Raw genomic sequence first — 7,871 nt, 5'->3', positions numbered from 1 at the left:
GAATAGTGGAAGAGCTCTAAATAAGATTTGGGGTGTACTTACTGGGTGCCCGTAGCAATTTGGCATAGGCTGATGCAGCTGGCGGGGCCTCTACCGGGTATTGTTTGGTGGACCGGCTCGTGGGTTGGTGTGGACCAAGGCTGCTGGACCTTTGGTCCATGTGGACCGAGTCCACCAGAGGGGTAGGAAGTGGTGGCCCTACTTGTCAGTCATGAGAGAGGGGAGGCATGCAGGGTAAAAAAAAAAGGACGACTGGAGTCATCTTCCTCCCGACGCCTGCCAACCATGGATGGGGGCTGGGTGAGCTCGGGGAGCTCCCCGATCTTGGAGCTCCAGCCACCACGGATCAAGCGGAGGGGGGGAAAGAGAAGGGCACGGGCGACCCATTCCTAGGGTTGGAGATGAGAGAGTGAGGGGCGCAGTCGTGAAGGCCGGAGCGACTGGCTCGGTGTGGAGAACCGAGGAGTGCGACTACCCCTATTTATATGCTGGGAAGACCACGGCACGGCCGCCATGTAGCGTGGATAGATGAGGGTGGCCGACTTTGCTTGGTGATGAAGAAAGGGGAGAAGGGAAGTGTCCTGACCAGGGGGGATTGCATGGCTGTGGTAGCGCTCTATGGTGGTAGGGATAGGGTGGCGCACTGGCGCTGTCAGGGTGGCCATATAGACGAGGAGGTGAGGACGGGGTAGAGGTGGCGTCGTGGCGTGGGGTAAGTAGAGGAGATGGTCTAGCGGCGGATCAGGCTGTCGAGGGGGAGCTCTGTGTTGGTATATTTAACGATCACGAATAAATCCACAAGCACACAGATATACCGTTGTAGCATTTCACCCAAGAGTATTTCCAAGGGTATCGTATTTCCCAAAGGGAGGCGGATAGGTCAAAAGAGTTTACTATCCACATGAGTATATCATAGATGGATAGAGACAATACTCGATGCATGGGTAAGATAGATAGATAGTGTGACACACATGGGAATCATCTCTAGGGAGAAGGACTAAGAGTTAGCTCTAGGTTCATATGTACTTCCTATATACTGCACAGATCATACAAGCATAACATACATATACATTGTATAGAACTCAGGCCTATGCACACAGGCACACATGGGGACATAGTACCCATACTGGTTCCGCCCAGTAAAGTTACTACTAATTTCCAAACTCCTATAGCATACCCGAACGTGGGGGATTATGAAGGACCAACAGGGCTGTCACCACCTATGGCGTACCACACATATCGAATGAGGCTAAGCAATCCAAGCACCATGCTTGCATTGTTAACAACACTCCAGCTATACCAGGCTATTGTATCAATGGCTGAAGCCACCATAGATATACCCATTGAACCAATATCGTAGCATAGATCAACTAAGCTATACAAGATATATATGCACACAGAGTATAACATATAGCATGGTCTCAAGGAATACATGGACGTATATAAGACTACACTATGTAGCAAGGGTATATGACTAGCATACAAGCATATAATCCTAGCACATCAACATAGCAAGGATACATATATCTAACCCATGCATATGAGAACCAAACACAAGACTATATAAAGAAGATGTATACTTTGGATAGAATAAAGTCATCCTAGGAAAAACAAATACAAGAGCCATACCCTAGCCTCCAAGGAGACTTGGAACCTGAAGTAGAGCTACTCCAGCCTAACTCCACTAACTTGGAAACTAAGAGAAAGAGAGTGATTCACTAGTTGTGTGTGTCCTAGAATGGAGTCCCTCCCCTCATATTTATAGGCTCAAAGAGGCGGTTCTGGTAGAGGATCTTCTAGGAATATGCCATAACCGACGTAGGGGAGTCATCACCAGTTGCCACACGGAAGCTGATCACGAGGGGAGCCAGAGGTGGTTCAGCCGATCCAAGGGTTCGGCCGAACCCCTATGGCCCCTCTCACAACCGCCTTCGCTTGGTAGTGTGACATGTGGGTCCCAATGGTGGTTGTGTGTGTTATCTGGATGATTAAGACGGTTGTGGTAGTTTGTGGGTCCTTCAATACATGGGATGCACACATGGTAACCTCCCATTGGCCAGAAGCATGTTTCTTGGATCCGTAGAGGGTGCTTTCTCCATCCTTTTGTGCTTATTCACCTGCAACTAAATATTCTCCAAGGACAAGTGGAATTACATTATTCGAAACCAAATATGCATGTAAGAAATGACAATCCTCCTTTGTTCTTGAGTATATTGATGGTCATATTTTGTACTTAATGACCGTCAATAACTCCCCCAAGCTATTACTTTACTCGTCCCAGCAAGTGCTAAGACTTAGGTTGGTTGATCAGCAGTTGCTACATATTCCTAACTCATGCCAAGCCTACAACAAAATATTCTACCAAGAATTGAATAAGTTGGTATTGATCTTACCTCTTACCTTACTTCTATGGGGCATGTAGCTTCACCTTGTCTTGGGCGGCTGAGAGATTGAATGGTTTTATAAAGCACCATTCACTCGTCCTTTGATCAGCGGTCAATCCGGAGGTTTTGCAAAGTTTTTCAAAAGAAATCAAAGTTCCTCAAATGATACTCTCGGATCGCTCAATGTGTATGATTCCTCACCAAGGTATAGGTTGCCTTTCTTTCACAACCTACTCCTAATAGGATTTTATGTGGAGCTGTAGGTAGGGAAATATGAAGGCATACCTATTCCTCATTTATTGCTGAGTCAAAGACCGAATCCTTTGGAGAAGCAAGTCATACAACCAGATCAAGATGTGCATGTGTGTGGATGGTGAATATGGTGGATGGTTGGTGGTGCTGAAAATCAGCCAACGATCCTCAGCGTCGGACACACGACTCGGGAGAATCTGCTTAACTCCTATTCGGGTTATCACCCTGGTACGGTTCGCGCGGCGTGCCAGTCAATCTAACCTGTTGATTGACAAGGAAACAAAAATGTTAAATTCCAGGAGCCTCAATCGGCTAAAGTTCCGATCTGTCTTAAAAGCGTATCAGCAAATCGGCCGATTCACTGTAGAGGTGACCAGCTATAAAACACCCGATACCGTGTAGCGATTGTAAAGAAAACTACTAGAGCAAGCTAAACAACGCTAGAGAAGCAACACTTGGGATAGATCTAATCGGCTATGTGATAACAAAGAATAAAAGTAATAAAAGCCGATAGTTCGTATCTCAAGCTGGATAACTGGTGATAAAAACTAAAATAACAGGTAGAACCTACAATTCTAGTTGATATCGATAACTGGTGAATAAATCTAAATGAAACAATAGTGATGCGCCCGAAGATAAAGCTTAGATATTACTCGATAAGAGGAACTTACAGAATCGGCCGGAGAATTGTTTCGATGCAGCCCTGCCAACCCGTACGAACTCGTGAAAGAAAAGTATTTTGGCGAAGTCGCCAACTTGAAAGTAAAGTACGAGGAAAAAGTAGATTTGTTGTATTGATTGATGTGTTGTTCTTCACAAACCTCTAGAGGTGGCTATTTATAACCTGTTACAACTGATTTCTTAACCAACTAGAATTTATCTCTAATTTTAAACGACAACAAATATCTACAAACTCGACTCGTACTTGAGTTGGTTATTACTTTCCTACGGGCCTATCTCTTTCTTCAGCAAATCTTTTATCCTGGCCTACCTTAGGCCCAAACTGGCAAAGCCACTTTGACTCCCAATCGGCCAGCCTCCTCTTCCGCCAGTCGGCCAAAACGCTATAGCTTCAATCGGCCGATTCCTAACTGTAGCTTCTAGCCCGCCGCATCCGCCCCCTTTCTCCTTCTTTGATGCCAATTCAAAACACGTGTCAAAATCCGACGTCAACACTGGTATATGGACTCCTTTTTGTATGATCCTTCTCTCTCCTTGCTCTCTTTATTTTGAGACATGGGCTATCTTTTCTCTCTTTTTTTCCATCATGCTTTCACGAGCATGTATTTTATTTCTTTTTGCATAGCCCAAGTCTCTTTTGCAAGGATAACTTTGGAGAGAGAGGTTATAGAACAACATGGAGCTTTATTTTGTGGATGGATGAAATGATGATTGCGAACTTCCAGTGTAGAAGTTTAGAATATGGTGGTGGCGTGTACGTGATCTTGATCATGGGAGTATGACAATTTTCTCACTAAGGGTCACAACAATTTGACAAACTCAATAAGAGAACAAGCTGCATATGTGGAGGCTATGTAATAGGATCAACATATGGCCTTGGATAGGAATTTCTCATCATTGAGGAACTTATCATTTTAGTATTTTCAAAAATAAAAATCTGGATATTGAGCATCACGTAGAACAAGATCATAACAACACTATTCTACCATATCACATCTCATAACAACCTAGACTTGGATCATGTTTTTTGCTACCCACAAGTTTCAAGCTAAGGTTTGATCATGCAAGCCAACAAACTCAAAACTTAGGTAGGATACTGTAGCAAGACATATGAGAGGAAATAAACATAGCAACTATTTATCATTTCAACCATGGAGAAAAAATATTCTTACCGCGCATAGAAAAGTAGTAAATATTTTTGGTCTTTTTCGTTTTTTTAGATTTTTATTTGTTTTTATCATGCATATTCTGAAAGCGGTAAAGATAAAAGTTACCTATCTTGTGGGGGTCCTCCCCCAAGATAGCTTCATGCTCACTGCTACTGGTATTCTGTCCCGAAGAGTCGGAAAAAAACATCCGTCACCTCTTGAAGAGTGCAAAGAAACTGGATGGTGAGGGGCTGAGAACCAAGCTCTGCAACCAGTGAAAACTCATCCCACCCAATAGTAGACCAAAAAGAGGCGAAGTTGATATCCATACCTATTTTCTCCAGAAGTTCCGGGTCGTAGGCCTTGGTGTGACCGAAGCCCGGTCCTTGAGGATAGCATAGGCTAGCTTCTCTCGATCGCCTTGCAAGTTGAGGTAGGGGGCATCACTTGCGTCAACCTCCATAGCTTCAACTTGCGGTTCAGCTTGCTCTTCTTCATAGTCCATCGAGGTTGTGCTCGGTGTTGGTTCAGAGGAGTGAAGAGAGCTCGCACTAGCCCACGAACGGGACGAGCTTGAACACGTCATCCTCCTGAACGCACCGGCAACCCGCTTCATGCTTGCCACTGAAGATAAAGGAAACACAAGAGCAACTCGGAACAGGTTACATTAGCGTAATCGAATGAAAATCCTACCCAAATGTTGCTCCTCCAATCTTGCAGTAAAGAAATCAAGAGAGAGATTGCTTGCACTCAACTTTGAGAAAAACTTCCAAGAAAACTCAGGAGCAAAGAGAGGAGAGGGAGTGAATGGATGAAATGTAAGTAATGGATGAAGATCACCCCCTCTCGGGTCCTTTTTATAGAGCAAAGGATCCAGGCAGTCGGGGGTGGCAATGTCATACATATATCTATGGACCCACCAGAAGGTTTGGACAGTCCTAAATATGGGGCTGGACACCAAGACGCATCTGACATGGAGACCATAGCACAGGACAACATAGTCTTACATGGAAAGATATGACATAGTCGAGGATTAGGAAAAGTACTTATTGTAACAAGAGTAGAACTCCTCTAGTCGTATCCGACTATTATTCTTGTAACCAACCAACTTGTAACTCGGCCCCCAGCAATATAAGGTGAGGCAGGGACCCCCTCCAAAGCAATACAATCCAACCAACACACAGGATGTAGGGTATTACGCTATTCAGCAGCTCGAACCTATCTAAATCATGTGTATGTGTTTACCTTCGAGTTCCTGATCTCGACAAGCACCACTAACCAAAACACTACCTCGGGCACCCCCCCTCCCCGCACGAGTTGCCAAGTTTAAACAGCCAAGGCTCAACGGCTACTAGCTATTAGTGGCAAGTGGGCCCCAATGACTGTTGGGCTGGTTCGACCGAACCAACGGTTCGGCCGACCCCTTGTCGCCCCACTTGCTGCCAGCTTTGGCCGATCGCTTTCCAACGGCTACATGATGTCACGCCTAGGTGCCTCGGCCAAAATTTGCTCAATAAATGCTCAAAAGATTTTTCAAAGATATTTAAACCCAAAAATCATTTTCAGAATTTTTTTACGAAAAGGGAAAAATGGCCAAAAGAATTCCAGCATGCAAATGTGGGTTGCAAAAATCAAATATGCATTTGAAAAAAGCAAATGATGGGGAAATCAAAATTTTGAAAGGGAAATATGAGATAACTAACGATTTTACCTTTCAGCGAAGGGCTCACCATTTTGAGTCCGATGAGCGGGACTCTTCTCCGTCGTGTTTATCACTTGGCATCCCATCCTGGAGAAGTGGATGAAGATGCTTGTTCCACCTTCCTCTATACCTTCTTGATCTTCTTAGGCTTTGTTCGTGCGGTCGGTGGCTTCTTGGATTGGGGCTGTGGCTCCATCCACTCCATGTGCCACTCATCATCTTGATGGATCAGATAGCATTGCTCCTCCCTTGGTTGAAACTTGAACATCATATTCTTCCTCCTAATGCGGAAACGGATTTCTCCAGCTCCAACATCGATCCTTGCTTTGGCGTCATTTAGGAATTGTCGCCCAAGAATGAATGGCATTCCCAAGTCACCTTCCATATCAAGGACCACAAAATCCATGGGGATGTAGGAACCTCGAATTTTCACCGGAATGTTCTCTACTATTCCCTCAGGGTATCGGATCGACGAATTGACTAGCTGCAACCTTATCAAGGTAGAGGAAATAGTAGGATAGTTCAACCTTTCAAACATCACCGTGGGCATGATGTTGATGCTTGCTCCAAGGTCACAAAGGTCCTGCTCGATGTAGTAGTCCCATATCGAGCAGCTGATCACCGGGTATCTCGGATCTTCCTTGCTTGTAGCTACTAGTTCATCCCATGATTCCTTCCTTGGTGTATGGGCTTTTCCTGCATGGTTAGCAACAAATGGCCTCCAAGATGGCTTACCCCATCTGGCGGTCACTGCACTAACATTTTCACAAGAAGACTCAGGTTGTCCCAGGATCTTCCTGATCTCAGCAGAGGGAACAGCAGCGGCTAGCTGAGCTACCTGGGTTTCTAGAATTTTATTAAAATTCAGTGGCTCTTGAAAGCAAAAGAAAGACCATCAAGTTTTATGTTGAGGCTTTCCAAGGTTTTCTCGTTGGCAGCTAACTTTTTAGTGAAGCTTCCATTGATCTTAGCTTGCCCAAAAATGAGGTCTCTAAAGGAGGGTTGGTTTGGATTGAAAGAATTGCCGTTATTACCTCCTTGGTAAGGGCGTTGCTGATTCCACCCTTGGCCTCCTTGTGGACGATATCGGTTGTTGTTGTTGTTCATGTACAACACATCCTCCTGAGAGACAGTTATTCCTCAAGTCAGTGTTTCCACAAACCTCACATGTCATGTGAGAATTCATAGCTTGGACGGTGTTGGACATGGCAGCTTTCTTTTTGGTGTAGTCATCCAATCTCTTCATGAGGAGATCCATCTTAGTGGTAAGCATGTTTGCTTCCTTGACGAAATGTGTACCCCTCTGACAGGGTTGGATTCATTCATCACTCCACCCTTGATTAGAGACCATCTTCTCGATCAATGTTGTAGCAGCATCAATGGTAAGTGAGAAGAAGGCTCCTCCAGCAGCAGCATCAACATGGCCTTGGGCTGTCGGAGTCAACCCGTTGTAGAAATTCTGAAGAATAAGCCAATTATCCATCCCGTGGTAAGGACAGACTAGGATGTACTTCTGAATCCATTCCCACGCCTCAGGAATTAACTCCATAGCTGCTTCCTAGAAACTCAAAATCCTTCCATGAAGGGCGTTGGTTTTGCCCAACGGAAAGAACTTCGTGAGGAATTTTGCCAAGCATTTATCCCACATATTAATCTCCAAACGGCTTGCATAGAACCATTGCTTCGCTCTCCTAAGGAGAGAGA

This window comes from Setaria italica, chromosome V, assembly GCF_000263155.2.
Source record: "Setaria italica strain Yugu1 chromosome V, Setaria_italica_v2.0, whole genome shotgun sequence".
Taxonomy (NCBI): domain Eukaryota; kingdom Viridiplantae; phylum Streptophyta; class Magnoliopsida; order Poales; family Poaceae; genus Setaria; species Setaria italica.
Note: the sequence above shows the minus strand (reverse complement) of the source record.